Raw genomic sequence first — 19,926 nt, 5'->3', positions numbered from 1 at the left:
CTATAAAAAAAAGGGGACAAATTAACATATTTAAAGCATTAAGATGCAAATATTTTTAAGATAAATTAAGCAAAAAAACGAAATGAATCCAATGAAAATACAAAAGGAAAAGGAATTAAAGAAAAGTTACACTTTAAATATTTCAAATTAGTAATTAATCAACCAGTTAGTTAGTCTTAATGATCTAACATACTAGGGATATCATACAAAAATTCAAATAAACCCTGTAAACTCTCAACTCCTCAACTCCATCACTCTACCACCACTGTTTCTGAATCACCTCTCCTTCAAGCTTTCCGATTACAAATTTATAATTGAATAGTCCATTTCGAATCATATACATAGGCAAAAAAGCAAAAGCTAAACTCCCACTGTAAGATCCCACATCGCCCAGGGGAGTGATCCTTATATGTATATTCACATCCCTACCTAGCATGAGGCCTTTTGGGAGCTCACTGGCTTCGGGTTCCATCGGAACTCTGAAGTTAAGTGAGTAGCACGCGAGAGCAATCCCATGATGGGTGACCCACTGGGAAGTTCTCGTGTGAGTTCCTAGAAATAAAACCGTGAGGGCATATTCGGGGCTCAAAGCGGACAATATCGTGCTACGGTAGTGGAGTGAGCCCGAGATGTGGTGGACCCCGGGCCGGGATGTGACACCCACCACATAAATTAATCAGTAACCAAACAAAGAAAAATTCTTGGAGACCAGAACAAACCTAATTGAATTTTCATGCAAGTTATTGTAATTGAAAAGAAAAAAACATATATTTAAGTGCCCAAAATTTAAGCTTTACACCATATTATGTTCTTCTAAATGCACAATTCTTTGGCCTTTAGGTAGTTTCTGTTGTGAAATTTCGTTCCTGGATTTCATTGTTATAATCTACGTATTTGTATTATTGAGATTTTATATTATTTCTCAAGAATTTATTTTAATTTGTTTGAATTTAGATTTTAATTAAACTAGTTACAAAGTTTGAAGTTTGGAAATTAATTATTTAAAATCCGTAGACCTTTCGAGGTCACAATTTATATTCTGAATAGATCTCGAAACCACGAACGCATAGGTGAAAGCTGTTTGCGAGTCCTGATTATAGCGGTATAGTTACTAATGTTTGAAGTTGTGTTACTAAACTATAAATTTTAGAAATTATTTAAACTCCCACTTTGAGGGAAAAATCCCAATGACGTATGTGCTTTTGTGGCCAATCAGAAGTAAAGGTTGGAGGGGGAACAATCAGAGGGAAGAAAGAGAAAGGAGGGAAAAGAGAGAAACAAAAAAAAAGGGGGGGGGGGGGAGAAAGGATAGGGTCTGTTTCGACCCGTGTACCCCGGTGACCAAATCAGTCATTCTGGCCCCTTTTTCTGGTGAAATTTCATCGGGGGAAATATTGAGGAAACACCCTGATCCCTTTTCTTCATTTTTCACCCATAAATTTAGTGAAATTGGCTTTGATTTCTCTTAGAGCTTGCCGACGGGTTCGTTTGGGGTGTGGCATTGATCGGTCCATTTTGCAGGTACCACCATCGAGTACCACCATCAATCAACTTGTTTTGGTCCCAGGAACAAACCCCAAACATAATTTGGGGCGACGGAACACTGGAAATATCGAATTGAAGTGGAACCATTACTAGGGTTCCGGCGAATTTAAGTGGAATTGGGGCCTTTCCCGGTCAAATTGGACTTGGCCACAGGTATAAAACTTGATCTACTCATTGAGATCTTCATTTTTGTAAAATTTGGTAAATTTTGGAAATAGTTGGTATTTCGGGCGAATCGGGCCTGCCGGCCGCCACGTGTGACGGCGTAGGGCCAGTGGGCCGACGCTGTCTTTTTAAGTTGAATTCAATGTTCTAGTTTCAAAATTGATAACCGTTTGATATAGTTTGATAGTTTGAACCTAGTATGGTGAAGTACGTTACTTGATCATTTTATGATTCGACTATCAGACCATTGGATCGTCACCAAACCCTAATGCGTTATAGAACATAATATTTGAGGATAACTGGAATTTACGGATTGGAAATCCAATGTATGGATCTTCCCGAATTAGATTTCTAAGTTAGTAAAATTAATTGTTAACTGCCACCTAATTCTAGCAATTGGTGGAGATCCGAACGTCGGATCGCAATGAGATTTTAGAATGTTGTTTTTTGAGCATAATGTGGACCTTAGGAATTTCGGATCTAGATTATGATGTGCAAATCTTCGGGATTAAATTGCTAGGGTGTGGACCCCACTGTTGACGCTTGGTTAATAGGTCGTGAACCATTTGAATTACTAAAATTAGTATTACTGGAGACTCAGTGAGGCCTTGCGGTCTTGTCTCGGTGAGTGACTTTAATATATGTGATATGGTTATTACCCTGTTTTCTTATATTAATATCCTTTGTGGATATGACATGGTTTTTTAATTGTGTTTTCTGTTAAAATGTGATTCTTTTATAATTGGCCATCTATCTATTTTTATTAAATGTGATTTGATTCATGGATTGGTAATATTTGTGAAAAAGTGATTCGAATTGCATATTGAAATGTTTTGTAAATTGAGGGCTAGTTGGGGACTATGACCCTGCTTGGTTAATTCGCATTGGGGGGTCACTAATTGTCCTGCTTGGTTAATCCGTATTGGGGGACCATACTATATATGGATCGTGCTTGGTTAATCCGTGTTGGGCGATCCTTATGGCCATTTATACTTAGGGTAATCATGCTTGGTTAATCCACGTTGGGTTATCACTGCCTAACAGTTCTGTAAATATGACTCTGCTTGGTTAATCCGCATTGGGGAGTCACTACCTATCTGATTATCTTGACCCTGCTTGGTTAATCTGCATTGGGGGGGGGGGTCACTAGTGGTCCTGCTTGGTTAATCCGCATTGGGGGACCATACTATATGTGGATCACGCTTGGTTAATCCGCGTTGGGTAATCCTTATGGCCATGTATGCTTAGGAGTGATCATGCTTAGTTAATCCACATTGGGTGATCACTTCCTAACAGCTGTAAGAGTGACTTTGCTTGGTTAATCCGCATTGGGGGGTCACTACCTATTTGGTTACTTTCTGGGTGGCTCTGTTTGGTTAATCCTCTTTGGGGGGCCACTTCGTGTTTGGTTACTTATGTAGGCTTAGGCCGAACTGCGTCTTTCTAGCCCTAGTTTTTAATGTACTATGAATGATGGTTTTTTTTTAGAATCTTGGTGGTTTGAATGAGAAAAACCGTTGGATGTCTGGGTGACTCCTACAGTTTTTTTCCGCGACTTGATTATGATTCCATAAAGAATGATTTTATACTTGATGTTTATAGAGTGTGATCGATGGTCTGTTTTAATTGAATATCACATACTTGTATCATTGTCACTCACCTGAGCTTCGCAGCTTATCTGAGTGCCTGATTTGCCCAGTGTACCATTCCCATAATGTAGGCATTGATTTTACATGTGACAGGTCTGGGTAGATTATGAGAAAAGTGGTCTGGAATCCTTGCTCTTGCTCATTTCCATGAGGTTATCTTAGAATCCTAGATTCAAGTGAATGTGAATTACCCACATTTAGCCTTGTGAATTTATTTACCATGTTATTGCTCATAATCCAAGTAGGAAATTATATAGAGTTCCTTGGTTAAGTTCGTAAAATGATATTTTATCGCATTGATTGATTAACGTAAATAAATGTTAAGATCATGCATTTTTTATTCATGAATTGATTAATTGACGGAATTGCGGAATGACTTTGGAAATGGATGTTATTGTTATGATTATTTTAGTTGATCAATGTGGCTTGAGAAGAATATTGTGCTTCGTCATTGGTTCTTTGACAAATTGCATGGTATGCATTGTGATATATTGTTGAGACATAGCGATTTATGTGATGGATGTTTGAGTGTAGTGAAATGACGAACTACAAATGGCTTGATCCCTATTGAGGGTACGTAGGCAGTCTAACGAGGAGTTTAGATGCAGCCATAAAGTATACGAAAAAATTATTACGCAATTGGATCTCTAGTTGTGTTTTGCCCATATCCCGGAGGCGAGGTATGTTAGAGATACGGGTATTTGGTGACGTCACGTGTTGATACTGGACGTATGTCGAGATCGGGATGTGACATATGTGGCTTACGATCAAAAGTTATACTTATATACAAAAAGTAAAATAGTTGATTGTAGACATTGTATTGCATAATATGCCTACTTCATATAATTGCTAATAAAGGAACAATTCCTTTCTTTACTGACATTAAAAGGAACATCAATTCCATATAATGTCCATTGCTTTCATTCTCAAGCACACACCACAGATAAAACTAACGAAGGATCCAACATATCAGTGAACTAATCAATATCATTTTATATTTACTAATTGCTATAACGCAAAAGCACGGAATTGTCTTCAACTTTTTTCTTAATTCTCTATACAACCAATCATAACAAAAGAAGGAAGAGGATGATGCTTACCTCTTTATCTTTGATCACATGCATCTCTTTGATTAGTCTATTATCTGCCCATGCTTCTCAAATTACTGAACGAAGGTATCTTTGACCAGATAATACAACAAAAACACTGAATAAAGATATAAGCAAAATTTGATGAAAACCCACTAATATTCCAAAGCATAACAAAGTTAGAAGCTGTTAATGAAGTCCATTGAGCATCAAAATTCACCAAAATTCATATAAATTTTTGTTAAAATCTTAAAACCACAATCCCATGATATTTTAAATTAAAAAAAAAATTATGGGCATCAAAACACTATCTGTCACAGCCCGTCCCAAATATATGTTTATCAACGGCGTGAATTGATGAAAATACCCTTGGACGTTAGTTGTGTAATGTGGTTTAAGTATAGCTTTGGGTTAATATTCTTAAATCCTAATTGTTTGGAACCAATTAGGATTAAGTTATGGTATTTTTTAGTGGTTGACCAATCCTAGGCCACACACACACACTCTCTCTCTTCTCTCTCCCGTACCCTCTCATCTCTCTCAGACTCTCACTCTCTCCCTCCTTCAAACTCGTATGGAAAAACATCCAAAGCCCTTGAAACTTCGTGGATTGAAGCTTTAAAGGTAAGGTTCTTGCTCATTGTAACCTCCTGAGTACATTGATACCCTTGTTTGGACGCGAATGCTTCTAAAACCTGATAAAACCTTAACCCTGATTTTGTGCACTGTTCATGCACACGTAAAACCTTGTGTTTCAGGGAATTCTAAGGAAATAGGAAGCTTAAGGAGGTCCTCACGAGTCTAGGGGTACTTCGTTGAAAGGATTTGGACGTCGGATCGAAGCTATCCTAGGTAAGCCGATCTATCGAGCTTTCCCTAGGAAAATGTAGTAGTTTTTAGGTCTTAAAACTATTATAATGTGATTGTAGATGTCCCTAGCTTCATTTTGGTACAAATTTCATGAAAAATGGTTAAGAAACAAGTGAGAAATGGGCAGTTGCAGGTCTGCCTAGAATCCTGCGTCGGTGACACAGTTCCGACGTCTGGAGGTTGAAGGTGATGCGCGTGAGGGCGTGTGAGGCCATGCCCTCCCCGGCGCATGAGGGCGCGTGAGCCATAGAAATTTTTTTCTAAAAATATCATGATGTTCGTGAGGTCGTGTAGGTCACGTTGGTATATTCAAATACCAAAATTGAGCAATGTATGAGAAGTTATTAGCTAGTTTTACCTATGTGCTTTAAAATTAGTGGTTCCGACTTATGTGCAGTATATTGCCGTATAGGTCATTGCAGTGACTTCGGCTAGATTGACTTTTGAACTATGAATTCAGCCGTACAGACCACCTCAGGGGTTCCGGCTAACATATCATATTTCCATGAAATCATTCTTACCTGGATTGTTTACTTTGTTATATTTTGGCATGGCATACATATGAATATGATTATGTGAAACATGAATTGAATTGTTATGATTTCTGATATATATATATATACAAATTTACTCTTAGTGGCAGATTTGAGTCTTTTAGCTTGTTTTGTGCTGTTTTGAGTCTTTTGAGTTGTCTTAGTGTTTTAGAGTTTAGTTTTGCATTCTTTGAGTCTAGTTTAGTGTTTTAAACTTAGTTTTACGTTTTTACTCAGTTTCAAGTGTTTTAGCAATCCCTCCTAATCCCCGGCCTAGAACGATCCCTACTTACATTTTTTACTACAATTGACACAAGAGGGCTTAATTTGTGTGCTAAGTTAATTTTCGCATCAAATTTTTGGCACCGTTGCCGGGGATTAGCAACTTTGCTAATCTCTTGTTATTTCTTTTTGTTTATTTTAGTGTGTTTTTGTTATAGTTTATGACCTTGTTTCGTGTTCTTGGTTTAGGTACTAGTTTATGACTCGGAGTTCTCAACCGGTTCGTGATCTTAGACTTTGACGACGATTTTGAGCAGACTTTGAGACGGAAGAGGAATTAACAAGAATCCAATCCACCTAGCCCTGACCTCGTGCTTGAAGAAGAAGAAGTAGAGGAGCAAGAGGAGGCCACGGCAGGGATTTTTGAAGAAGTACAAGACATGGCAGCGGACAATCGAACAATCAAGGAGCTTTCCGCTTCGGGATTGGACAATGCCATGCCCTTATGCATTCAATATCCAAGGGAGGCCCAAGACAAGACCAACGAGTTTGAATTAAAGTCTAGCCTATTGCACCATATTCCTAAGTTCCATGGGCTATCCATGGAAGATCCTAATAAACACTTGAAGGAGTTTGAAGTTGTTTGTTCGAGTATGACTCCCGTGAATGTTGATGGGAGCATTTTGAAGATGAAGGCCTTTCCCTTTTCTCTCTTGGACAAGGCTAAAGATTGGTTGTATGAACTAGCTCCTGAAACTGTCACATCTTGGGAGAGCATGAAACAGGCGTTCTTGGAGAAGTTTTTTCCAACTTCTCAAGTCATTCTTCTACTCAAAAGGATTAGTGGCATTCAGCAAAACCAAGGTGAATCATTTCCAACTTATTATGAACGTTTTAAAACGCTTGTTGCTTCATGTCCACATCACCAAATGACGGAGGAGCTTCTTCTTCAATACTTTTAGGAAGGGCTTCTACCAATTGAACGCCAAATGCTAGATGCCTCAGCGGGAGTAGCTTTGGTGGACAAAACACCTATGGCTGCCAAGACACTAATCGCAAACCGTGCATTGAATGCACAACAATATGAAGGCATTGGGCAAAGGGACACCCCACGGCAGCAAGTAAATGAGGTAAGTTCCACATCCGATATTCAATCTCAATTAGCTAATCTTACTTCCATTGTGTCTCAGATGGCCGAAGGAATGAGGATACAAGGACCAATTGTGTGTGGCGTATGTTTTATCTAAGGACACTCATCTGAAAAGTGCCCTCAATTGATTGAGAATGGTGGATGGGAAAGCGCCAATGCAATTGGATTTCAAGGCCAAAACTAGCCAAGGAACGATCCATACTCTAATACGTATAATCCAGGTTGGAGAGACCATCCAAATTTCAAGTGGAGGGAGCCCTAACAACAAGGAGGCTTTATGCAGTAACCCCCAGGCTTCTATACCAAGCAATATGCACTAACACAAGCCCCACAACAACCTGCCCAAAACACTTCGGGTACATCTTTAGATAATGACACACTTCTTAAGTTACTCACTAATTTGTCTCAGGGGCAAGAAAATCAAGCCAAAGCAATGCAAAACCAAGACAAAAGGGTGGACCAAATGGAGAAGCAAATTGGGCAGATTGCGGAGTTTGTAGGACAATTCAAAAAGCAAGGTAAGTTGCCTAGCTCAACCGTTGTCAACCCGAAGGGAGGATTCGAATCTGCCAAAGCCATGAGTTTGCGAAATGGAAACCAAGTTGGATTTGATCCCCAACCTTCCAAATCACATTCCAACGAGGTTGAAGAGTTGATAATTGAAGAGAAAAAGCAAAGCATACCAAAGGCAAGGGTAGAACCACCCTCACCGCAGCCACCCAACCAATCCAATTCGGCCAACAAAGGTAAGGAAGTTCCAATTTTGATTAATTCTAACGTTGTTCCTCCAAATGTACCATTTCCTCGTATCTTTTCTCGTATCTTTATTATGCAATTCATGTAGGGAACTTGTGAAGAATGCTTTGGGTTGTTGTATGCAATCATCCAATTCAATGAAATTAGGAAAATCTGAGGGTTAATTAGTGCAATTCACAGTTAATCTGAGGCGTTGAGGATTCATGGGTATTGAAAAGCAACTGGAAATCATTTTGTTTGCAAGTGTGTCAAGGGTGGAGAAGAACCTCCTAGCTAGCCTATCATCCATAGTTTTACCCCAAATTCGTCCAAATTTTGCTTAGTTTACAATCTGTTTGTTTTGTTTTCAAGTTCACCAAAACCAAACCCCCTCCCCTTTTACTTTATTGAGTCATATTAGTTAGAACTTGATTTAGTTTGTGTTTTTAAGTGTTTTGAACCAAGTCAAAACCTATTTTCGTTCAAATTTACTCGTAGTGGCAGATTTGAGTCTTTTAGCTTGTTTTGTGCTGTTTTGAGTCTTTTGAGTTGTCTTAGTGTTTTAGAGTTTTGTTTTGCATTCTTTGAGTCTAGTTTAGTGTTTTAAACTTAGTTCTACGTTTTTACTCAGTTTCAAGTGTTTTAGCAATCCCTCCTAATCCCTGGCCTAGAACGATCCCTACTTACATTTTTTACTACAATTGACACAAGAGGGTTTAATTTGTGTGCTAAGTTAATTTTCGCATCACTTAAGTATTGACCCCAAGACCAAGCCAGTGAGACAGAAGCGAAGATCTTATGACGCTGAACGGTACTAGGCAATGAAGGCAGAAGTTGAAAAACTCAAAGGCATAGGCTTCGTCCGCGAAGTCTATTATCCAACGTGGGTAGCAAATGTTGTCCTTGTTAAGAAGAATCCGACCAAGGAAAGTCTCCTGCTCCAAAAGGTCTTGTGGAGATTGTGTGTCGATTACATCGACCTAAACAAAGGATGCCCGAAGGATAGCTTTCCTCTTCCTCTTATAGACAGACTTATAGACTCTACAACAGGGTGTGAACTCCTGAGCTTCATGGATGCTTACTCAGGATACAACCAAATCCTTATGGACCCTTCGGACCAAGAACACACAGCCTTCACTACTGACAGGGGACTATATTGCTATAAAGTCATGCCCTTCAACCTAAAGAATGCAGAAGCGACTTATCAGAGACTAGTCAATTCAATGTTCACCGAACAGATTGGGAAGAGCATGGAAGTTTACGTTAATGATATGCTAGTCAAGAGCAAACATGCTGACCAACACATCACCAACCTATCTGAAACTTTCACCATTCTAAAGAGGTATCGAATGAGGTTGAACCCCAATAAATGTGTCTTTGGCGTAGGCTCTGGCAAATTCTCAGGCTTCATGGTAAGCCAACGAGGCATTGAGGCTAATCCCAAGAATATCAAAGCAATCCTCGACATGAAGGAACCGGTAACTTCAAAAGACATCCAGAGCCTTACTGGCAAGGTGGCAGCCTTAACTAGGTTCATCTCTAAGTCCACGGACATATGTGCTCTTTTCTTCAAAGCACTTAAGGGAAGTAAGAAGTACATTACATGGACTGATGAATGTGCTAAGGCATTCAAGAACCCCAAAGACTACATGAGTAAAGCCTCTTTGCTCTCCAAACCTAAGGTTGGTGACACTCTCATTATCTATTTGTGGGTATCGGCTTCATCAGTAAGTTCCGTTCTCATTCGAAAGGATGGTAATGTTGAATGGCCTGTCTATTACGCTAGCAAGGCTTTACAAGATGCAGAGACACGATACTCCAACATTGAGAAATTGGCTTTAGCATTGGTCATGTTTGCTCGAAAACTTCGCCCTTACTTCCAAGCACACTCCATCATCGTACTTACCAATCATCCTCTTCGACAGATACTCCAAAGTCCTTACACTTCTGGGCGAATGATCAAATGGGCAATAGTATTGGGTAAGTTTGACATCTCCTACCAACCAAAGCCAGCTGAGAAGGGCCAAGCAGTAGCAGTCTTTATCGCCGAATTCACATATCATGTTGACATTGTTTCTACGCCTAAAGAAGTGGTTTCATTACCCTCGGAAGCTCAGAAAATAGAACCAACAGCCCCAGCATGGAGTCTATATGTTGATGGCTCGTCCAACCAACAGGGTTGTGGAGCAGGACTAGTCCTTACGACCCCTGACAAAGTGGCGATGGAGTATGCTCTTCGTTTCAAATTCAAGGCGTCGAACAATGAGGCCTAATATGAAGCCCTCCTAGCAGGCTTACGTTTGGCCAAACACATTGGGGTTAAACAAATTGATATCTTCAGTGACTCCCAATTGGTGGTTAACCAGGTCACCAAGAACTTTGACGCTAAGGATAGCTCCATGGCAGCATATCTGGCACAAACACAATTGTTGCTTAAGCACTTCCACTACCAGATCACCCAAATTCCTCGAGCGGCAAACAGTCATGCAGATGCTTTGGCTCGCCTCGCCTCAGTGGTGGAAGACAAGATTGGGAGAAAAATTCAGGTCGAATTGTTGGTAGCACCAAACACCATGGCTGCGGAAGTGTGCAACTTACAACAGGGGGATAGTTGGATTACCTTGATTTATAGATTCCTTGCTCATAGCACCCTTCCAAATGACAAAGTCCAAGCTAAGCAGATTCGATACAAGGCTACCTGTTACTTGATTATTAATGACAAACTCTACAAACGGGGTTTTAACCTACCATACCTAAGATGCCTTACGCCCGCAAAGGCGGAAACTGTCATTCGGGAAATACATGAAGGAGTTTGCGGAGATCATGCTGGATCTTGATCTCTAGCACACAAAGCTTTTCGCCAAGGATATTACTGGCCAACACTCCACCAAGATGCCATCAGAATATCCCGCTTATGTGATAAGTGTCAACGCTACGCAACTATTCCTCACTCTCCTCCCGAGCCGCTCACTCCTATGATCAGCCCTTGGCCCTTCGCCCAATACCTGCAAGGAAGGGCAAAGTTCGCTATGCAATCGTTGCAGTTGACTACTTCACAAAGTGGGCCGAAGTAGAACCCTTGGCAACCATTACTGAGGCAAAAATAAAAGACTTTGTATGGAAGAACATCCTTTGCAGATTCGGCATTCCCAATGCGATAGTCACTGACAACGGGCGACAGTTCGACAATAATAAGCTTAGGATGTTCTGCTCTAAGTTCAACATCAACTTATGTTTTGCCTCCCCAGCTCATCCCCAGTCTAATGGACAAGTTGAAGCCATCAACAAAATAATCAAGCGAACTTTGAAAACTAGCTTGGATAAGGTTAAAGGTTGTTGGCCAGAATTTGTATCCCAAGTTCTTTGGTCATATCGCACTTCGTATCGGACATCAATAGGAGAAACCCCATTCTCACTTGCCTTTAGTATAGAGGCAGTTGTCCTAGTTGAGCTTGAGCAAGCAACGTTCTAAGTCCAAAACTACGTGCAAAGCGAAAATGACAAACAACTTACCCTCAACTTAGATCTAGTCAGGGAACACAGAAACCAGGCTCACTTGAGGAATGTCGCCTACAAGCAGCGCATCTCCAACTACTATGACTCAAGGGTCAAACCTCGTTCTTTCAAAGTAAGGGACTGGGTATTGAAGAAAAGATTACTCTGCGACAGAGTCCCAAGTGAAGGAACACTTAGTCCAAACTGGGGTGGACCGTTTGAAGTTGTTGGCATCAGTCGCCCTGGCTCCTACAAGCTTAGAAGCTCTGATGGTAAGACCCTTGGCCATCCATAGAACGCTGATCACTTCAAGTATTATTACAAGTAAACTCACATTGTACAAGTGTTAAGCTTCAGCTGTTCGGCATCCTATGTAACAAAGACTATTTGGCAGGAATTCAATAAAGAGGTGATGTAGACAACTCGGTCCTAATCCTCTTACATTCCTAGCAATGAAACACTCGGGTTTAAAGCTTCAACATGAATGCTTCCAACATGAAACAAAGTCTAAGTATATGTCAACAAGACTATACAAATAAACGAACAGCTTCATAGTATATTCGTTCAATCATACATTCCAACACATTCATACAAAAGCCAACTGTGCTTTGAAATGGTTCAACATACTTTGTGTCATTCGACACTTGCTACAATGTGCCTAGACACCTTGCCCTTATTCTCACCAACCCGGTGATGAAATGTGAAGAAGGAACTCATCTTCATGCCACCAACCAGGTGATGAAATGTACAACCTGTACTATAATATCATTTGGCAACTTGCCATTCATGCCACCAACCAGGTGATGAAATGTACAACCTGTACTCTAATATCATTTGACAACTTGCCACTCATGCCACCAACCAGGTGAAGAAGGAACTCATCTTCATGCCACCAACCAGGTGATGAAATGTACAACCCGTACTATCCTTCATACCACCAACCATGTGATGAAATGTACAACCCGTACTCTAATATCATTTGGCAACTTGCCATTCATGCCACCAACCAGGTGATGAAATGTACAACCCGTACTCTAATATCATTTGGCAACTTGCCACTCATGCCACCAACCAGGTGAAGAAGTAACTCATCTTCATGTCACCAACCAGGTGATGAAATGTACAACCTATACTCTCCTTCATGCCACCAACCAGGTGATTGATGCGATGAAAGTTAAGCACTCAAATTAAACCCTCTTGTTGTCAAATTGTAGTATAAATGCAGGTAGGGATCGTTCTTAACCGAGGATTAGGAGGGCTTGCTAAAACCTCTAAACTGACTTAAAACCATATAAACAAAGTTAAAAACACTAAACTAGACTCAAAGAACTTAAAACAAACTCTAAAAACGCAAAACAACTTAAAAACACTCAAAATTGCCTAAAAACACTTACTGGGCAGATTTGACTCTAACACAACTTTGGATGAATTTAGTATTTTGGTTTGAATCAAAACACTCAAAAACACTAACGAAATAGAAATTTAACACTTTGAAACAACAAAGTAAAAGGGGGATTTTGGTTTTGACGAATTCGAAACAAACAAACAACTTATAAAATTAGACAGATTGTAAAGCGAATTTAAGAAATGAGATGATGGATGGATTAGTTATAGGTCCGTTCTTCAAACATGACACACTTGTACATGAATCGATTTCCAATTGCTTTTGAATAAACTATGATGCTCAACACCCCATATTAACCGTGATGCACAAATTAACCCTCAGATTTTCCTTTACTCATTGAGTTGGATGAATGCATGCAACAACCCAAATCATTCTTTAAAAGTCCCCTATATGAATGCATAATAGAGATACAATCAGAGATCATTACGTGCAATGAAAATCATAAGTGTTGACGAGACAATTATAACTATGAATGCATGATACATTTGCCAAGAATTCAATTAACACGATTGTGATAAACAACCTTCACTACTCATTAATATAAACTTGTAACGATTAGATGAAACTCATTTATATTCTAGCATCTAATTCATGCATGAAAACTAAGTATGCATCCTTAATAAACATACAAGAATCAGTTATGAATAAAATAGATAATTGAATTGCAATCACAACTTATCAAATCACAATTGGAAGAAATCAATTCATATCTCAAGCATGTTCATGGCTTCAAACTTCCCCCTAACTAAATAGGGGTTTAGCCACTCATAATTGCAACAAAATTAGAAAATAACAAAGTAGACATTGAAAGCAAGAACGAAGTACACCTAAAACGCTCCAAAGTTCCAAGCTTGAAACACCAAGGACCTTTGTTTTCACCACCTTGTTGTAGCACAAGTGTCTAGGATGTGTATGGATATATGGATGGAATGGATTTGCACGGCTAAGAGATGTAAGTGTATGGATTGGTGAGATGTAGTATGGCTAGATGAATGGATGGAGGTCATGGCAAGGAAATTGTGTTTGTGAATGAAGTTGTGAGATGTGAAATGTAGTGTCTTTGGATGATGGCCCCCAAATTATGGTGAAGGGTGGATGTATTTATAGGCTAGGGAGAGGAGTGTATGGAGTTGTAATGAGTGGATGTAATGGGTGTAGTGGGTGAGTGTTGTGGTAATGAGTGGATGTTATGGGTGTAGTGGGTGGATGTTATGGGTGTAGTGGGTGAGTGTTGTGGCAATGAGTGGATGTAATGGGTGTAGTGGGTGGATGTTTGGTAATGAGTAGTGTTTGGTAATAAGTGCATGTAATGGGTGTAGTGGGTGAGTGTTTGGTAATGAGTGGAAGTAATGGGTGTAGTGGGTGGATGTTTGGTAATGAGTGGATGTAATGGGTGTAGTGGATGAGTGTTTGGTAATGAGTGGATGTAATGGGTGTAGTGGATGGATATTTGGAGTTGTAGGTCAACACACTTGCACACACATATGCTGATTTCTAGCCTTCAAATCTTCAAAAACGTCCATCCTCATGTCTCCATGCTTGCACTATCCAATCTTGGCTAAAAAATGTTCTAAAATGCTCCAAAATGCACTTTCTTATTATGACCTACAAACACACGAAAATAACGTAAAATACATAATTAACTAAGAAATAACAACATAAATGCACAAGAACAAGCTAACTAAGTCGCATAAATATGTTCCTATCAGTGATGAAATGTACAACCCGTACTTTAATATCATTTGCCAACTTGCCATTCATGCCCCCAACCAAGGGAAGAAGGAACTCACCTTCGTACCACCAACCAAGTGATGAAAGCAACTTACCATTCATTCCACCTACCAGAAGACGAGTGGTACAACTTGTACATGTTAACTCCTAGCATTCACAAATAATCAAAAACCCTCAAGCTTGATAACTCAACTAGGGGAGCACTTATGCCCAACAAGAGTTATAGTCACCAACAAAGGCTTATTGCAAGCCAACAACAACTTCAGTGCATGGCATACAAAGATCAAGCTATTTAGCCCTCTTGCATCTGCTTCAAACATTTCCCCTTTGTAATAATGCAAACACTAGAACTCGTAGAAAGCTTCACACACTCTTAATCAAGATAGTGTGAAGCAGAACAAATTTATGGTGCCAACAAGAGCTTCATTAATGGAGGGCAACCACAATTCTCAAAAGCTTCACACACTCTTGATCAAGACAGTGTGAAGCAAAACCAATTTATGGTGCCAACAAGAGCTTCATCAAAGGAGTTCAACCACAATTCTCAAAAGCTTCACACACTCTTGATCAAGACAGTATGAAGCAAAACCAATTTATGGTGCCAACAAGAGCTTCATCAATAGAGGGCAACCACAATTCTCAAAAGCTTCACACACTGTTGATCAAGACAGTGTGAAGCAAAACCAATTTATGGTGCCAACAAGAACTTCATCAATAGAGGGCAACCACAATTCTCAAAAGCTTCACACACTCTTGATCAAGACGGTGTAAAGCAAAACCAATTTATGGTGCCAACAAGAGCTTCATCAAAGGAGTTCAATCACAATTCTCAAAAGCTTCACACACTCTTGATCAAGACAGTGTGAAGCAAAACCAATTTATGGTGCCAACAAGAGCTTCATCAAAGGAGTTCAATCACAATTCTCAAAAGCTTCACACACTCTTGATCAAGACAGTGTGAAACAAAACCAATTTATGGTGCCAACAAGAGTTTCATCAATGGAAGGCAACCACAATTCTCAAAAGCTTCACAAACTCTTGATCAAGACAGTGTGAAGCAAAACCAATTTATGGTGCCAACAAAAGCTTCATCAATGGAGGGCAACTACAATTCTCAGACCTTCAGACCTTCAAAGCAAATTCAATTTATATGGTTCATCCAAACCTTCGACTACTACAAGGTGTGGCTTGCATCACAATCTCTTGCTCAACAGTGTGGAAGCAAAATTTGTATATGTTGTCTCTCCCACAAAGCTTCATCAATGGAGGACAACTACAAATTCTCAAAAGCTTCACACTATCTTGATCAAGATAGTGTGAAGCAAAATCAATTCATGGTACCCAACAAAAGCTTCAACTCCAAAGCTTCACCAACAAAAGCTTCATCAGTGGAGGACAACAACAAATTCTCAAAAGCATCACACTATCTTGATCAAGATAGTGTGAAGCAAAATCAATTCATGGCACCCAACAAAAGCTTCACCAACAAAAGCTTCAACTCCAAAGCTTCACCTACAAAGCTTCACCAACAAAAGCTTCATCAATGGAGGACAACAACAAATGCTCAAAAGCTTTACACTATCTTGATCAAGATGGTGTGAAGCAAAATCAATTCATGGTACCCAACAAAAGCTTCACCAACAAAAGCTTCAACACCAAAGCTTCAACTCCAAAGCTTCACCTACAAAGCTTCAACTCCAAAGCTTCACCAACAAAAGCTTCATCAATGGAGGACAACTACAAATTCTCAAAAGCTTCACACTATCTTGATCAAGATAGTGTGAAGCAAAATCAATTCATGGTACCCAACAAAAGCTTCACCCACAAAAGCTTCACCCACAAAAGCTTCACCTACAAAAGCTTGACCCACAAAAGCTTGACCTACAAAAGTTTGACCCACAAAAGTTTCACCCATAAAAGCTTCACCTACAAAAGCTTCACCCACAAAAGCTTCACCCAAAAAAGCTTGACCTACAAAAGCTTCACCCAAAAAAGCTTGACCTACAAAAGTTTCACCCACAAAAGCTTCACCTATAAACGCTTGACCCACAAAAGCTTCACCTACAAAGCTTCAACACAAAAGCTTCACCTACAAAAGCTTCACACTATCTTGATCAAGATAGTGTGAAGCAAAATCAATTCATGGTGCCCAACAAAGCTTCAACCTCAAAGCTTCACGTACAAAGCTTCAACACCAAAGCTTCATCTACAAAGCTTTAAAATATATATATATATATTTTTTTTTTCGGAATTTCGAAAATTCAAAAATTCGGAAATTTGAAAATTAAAAAATTTGGAAATTCAAAAATTCGAAAATTTGAAAAGAAAAAAAAATCGAAAAAAAAAATAAAAAAATAGTCTAGGTCTCCTCTTCTTTGGGCCTAACAACTTTCATAACAAATATATATGAAGAAGGAGTTTTGGGCTACCACTTAAAAAGGAAATGCCTCATTCGTCAACTCCCTCGACCGGAGACTTGGGGGACTCCTACCATATGCTACTGCACCTTGATACTCGGAAGTCTCACGACCACTCAATGACTTGGATTTTTCAAGTCTCTAAACGAGAAGTTTTCCTCACTCGGGAAATTAAGGGAGCACTACCTCAGCCTACATGCTTCACTCACAAAGCTTCAACATACAAGCTTCAACAAAATGAAAAATTCAAAGAACTTAGTGAAGAAGGCCTTGGTGTATTTAACACAATACGTTGAAATGAACCAAAGCTTGTTTATTGATATCTCCGAAAGGTGATCATTCGGAGCCTCAGTACTGGGCAGAACCCCAAAAGGAGGAGGCACCGAAGGTTGATCATTCGAAACTTCATTACGCGGTACAACCCCAGAAGACGAAGGCAATAAATGCCTTTGGAACAAACCCACAAACCTCTGATGATCAAGCAAAATCTGACCATCAGATTCCTGCAGCTGGTCAAGCTTCCTCTTCATGTTTGTAGCATAGTCATGTGCGAGCCTGTGCAACTGTTTATTCTCATGCTTGAGCCCTCTGATCTCCTGTTTGAGACTTATCACTTCAGCCGCCAATGATTCAACTTGGCGGGTTCGAGCAAATAGGCGTTGGGTCATATTAGACACAGAACCTGCACACTGAACACTGAGAGCCAAAGAATCCTTAATAGCCAACTCATCAGACCGTTTGGAAAGTAGTCTGTTATCTTTGGGAGTGAAAAGGTTCCTGGCCACCACCGCAGCGGTCATATCATTCTTCATCACAGAGTCCCCAACGGTAAGAGGACCAGTAGGGGATAAGAAGGATGGGCGCCATATGTTGTCTTGAGAAGGCATGGTTACCTCTTCACCGAAGTTTAAGTCAAAACGACGGTCGGATGGGCCAAACATTCTCAGAAATGATGAAGGAGAAATGAGGTGCAATAAATCTCTGAAGTAAGGGGAAAATTCCTACAAGCAATAACTCTCTGAATGTACTCCTTGCACACAATTGGTGCCCTTATAAAAGAAAGGGTAATAAGGTTGTTGATTAAAAAATCGAAGAGGCACCACTCTCCGGATTTCGAAGAGGCACCACTTTCCACACGCAACATCAGTTCCTTCGTACAACAGATAACTTTGCCAAAGATCTCTGACAAAGTTTAGACACATATAGTTTGAAGGTCCAGCTACCCTACTATTACCCACAAGGGTAATGGAATAGCACCACTGCTTGATAACTAGAAAGTCTCAATGTGTGTCAACCTCCGTGCTCCGTGGCAAGGCAGACTGGCAAAAATGCCCAACCTTTACTCACATTCGAGAGAACACTCCCAACAAGATTGCTTGCTCAAAACTCGAAGAGGAACCACTCTTTGAATCTTGAGAGCCAGACTCCTAACAGGATTACTTTCTCAAAAATCGAAGAAATATTGCTCTCCGAATCTCAAAAGTCAGACTCCCAACATGATTGCTTTCTTAAAAATCGAAGAGGCACCGTTCTCTGAATCTCGAGAGCCAGATCCCCGACAAGATTGCTTGTTCGAAAACCGAAGAGGCACCGCTCTCCGAACTTCGAGAGCCAGATTTCCTTGGATAAAGCTTGTCTGCAATCTTCACACGCAACATCAGCTTTCCAGATACCACAGACCACTTTTTCAAAGCACTCTGACAAAGTTAAAACATGTGAAGCTTGCAGCTCCCACTACATTGCTATGACCAAGAAGGGTAAAAGAATAGCATTATTACTTGCTCAAAAATCGAAGAGGCAACGCCCTCCTAATCTCAAAAGCCAGACTCCCAACAGGATTACTTTCTCAAAAATCGAAGAGGCACCGCTCTCCAAATCTCAAGAGCTAGACTCCCAACAGGATTGCTTTCTCAAAAATTGAAGAGGCACCATTCTCCGAATCTCGAGAGCCAGATCCCCGACAGGATTGCTTGTTCGAAAACCGAAGAGGCATCGCTCTTCGAACTTCGAGAGCCAGATTTACTTAGATAAAGCTTGTCTGCAATCTTCACACGCAACATCAGCTTTCCAGATACCACATACCACTTTTTCAAAGTGCTCTGACAAAGTTAAAACACGTGAAACTTGCAGCTCCCACTACATTGCTACGACGATAAAGGGTAAAGGAATAGCATTACTACTTGTTGTTAAGGAAAGTCCTATATATGTCAACCTCCATCCTCCACGGACAGGCAGACCTGCAAAAATGCTCAACCCTTCCTCATATCTGAGAAGGCACTCCCAACGAAGCCTCTCGAAATACTCAGCTTTCTTCCCCCCTAATAATACTTATGCAAACCAGCCATACCAGAGCAAGAGTATCTCATATCATAAGGGTCAAAAGCAAGAGTATCCCATATCAGGCTTTTTCCCTGCCTTTTCCTTTGCCCTTGTTCTTACCTGCAAGACAAGGAGAAAGAGAGCAATCAGTCAGCACTTAGAATCAAGCTTTCAGTCAGGAACTGATTGCCTGGAACCCCTTGCCTGATTACTTACCTGGCATTGCTCTTAAGTACTCATCTTCAACATCTTATGCTTCCAGAAAAGATACCACATCTGCCTGAGAAACAGATAGGGCAAGTGAGAAGGATACAAGGAAGCATATGGAGACAAGCACAACAGAACACGTGTCGATTCATCTATTACTTCATCAACAACAAAAGTATCCCATATCATCAAGGTCGAACGCACTCTTGATTTGATGGACTTGTTTTGACCCTCAAATTCTTAAGTCGGCCTTATACTCTGGAGGAAACCAGAAAACCCTCGTGCCCAGTTCAAGAATAAGCCTGTAGAGAGTTACTTCTTCAAAAGAAAAAGTATCTCATATCATCTCTTCTCCATTTGCTTCTCCTTATCCTTGTTGATGTTTACGTCACAAG

The sequence above is a fragment of the Malus sylvestris genome, chromosome 5, assembly GCF_916048215.2.
Source record: "Malus sylvestris chromosome 5, drMalSylv7.2, whole genome shotgun sequence".
Classification (NCBI taxonomy): domain Eukaryota; kingdom Viridiplantae; phylum Streptophyta; class Magnoliopsida; order Rosales; family Rosaceae; genus Malus; species Malus sylvestris.
Note: the sequence above shows the minus strand (reverse complement) of the source record.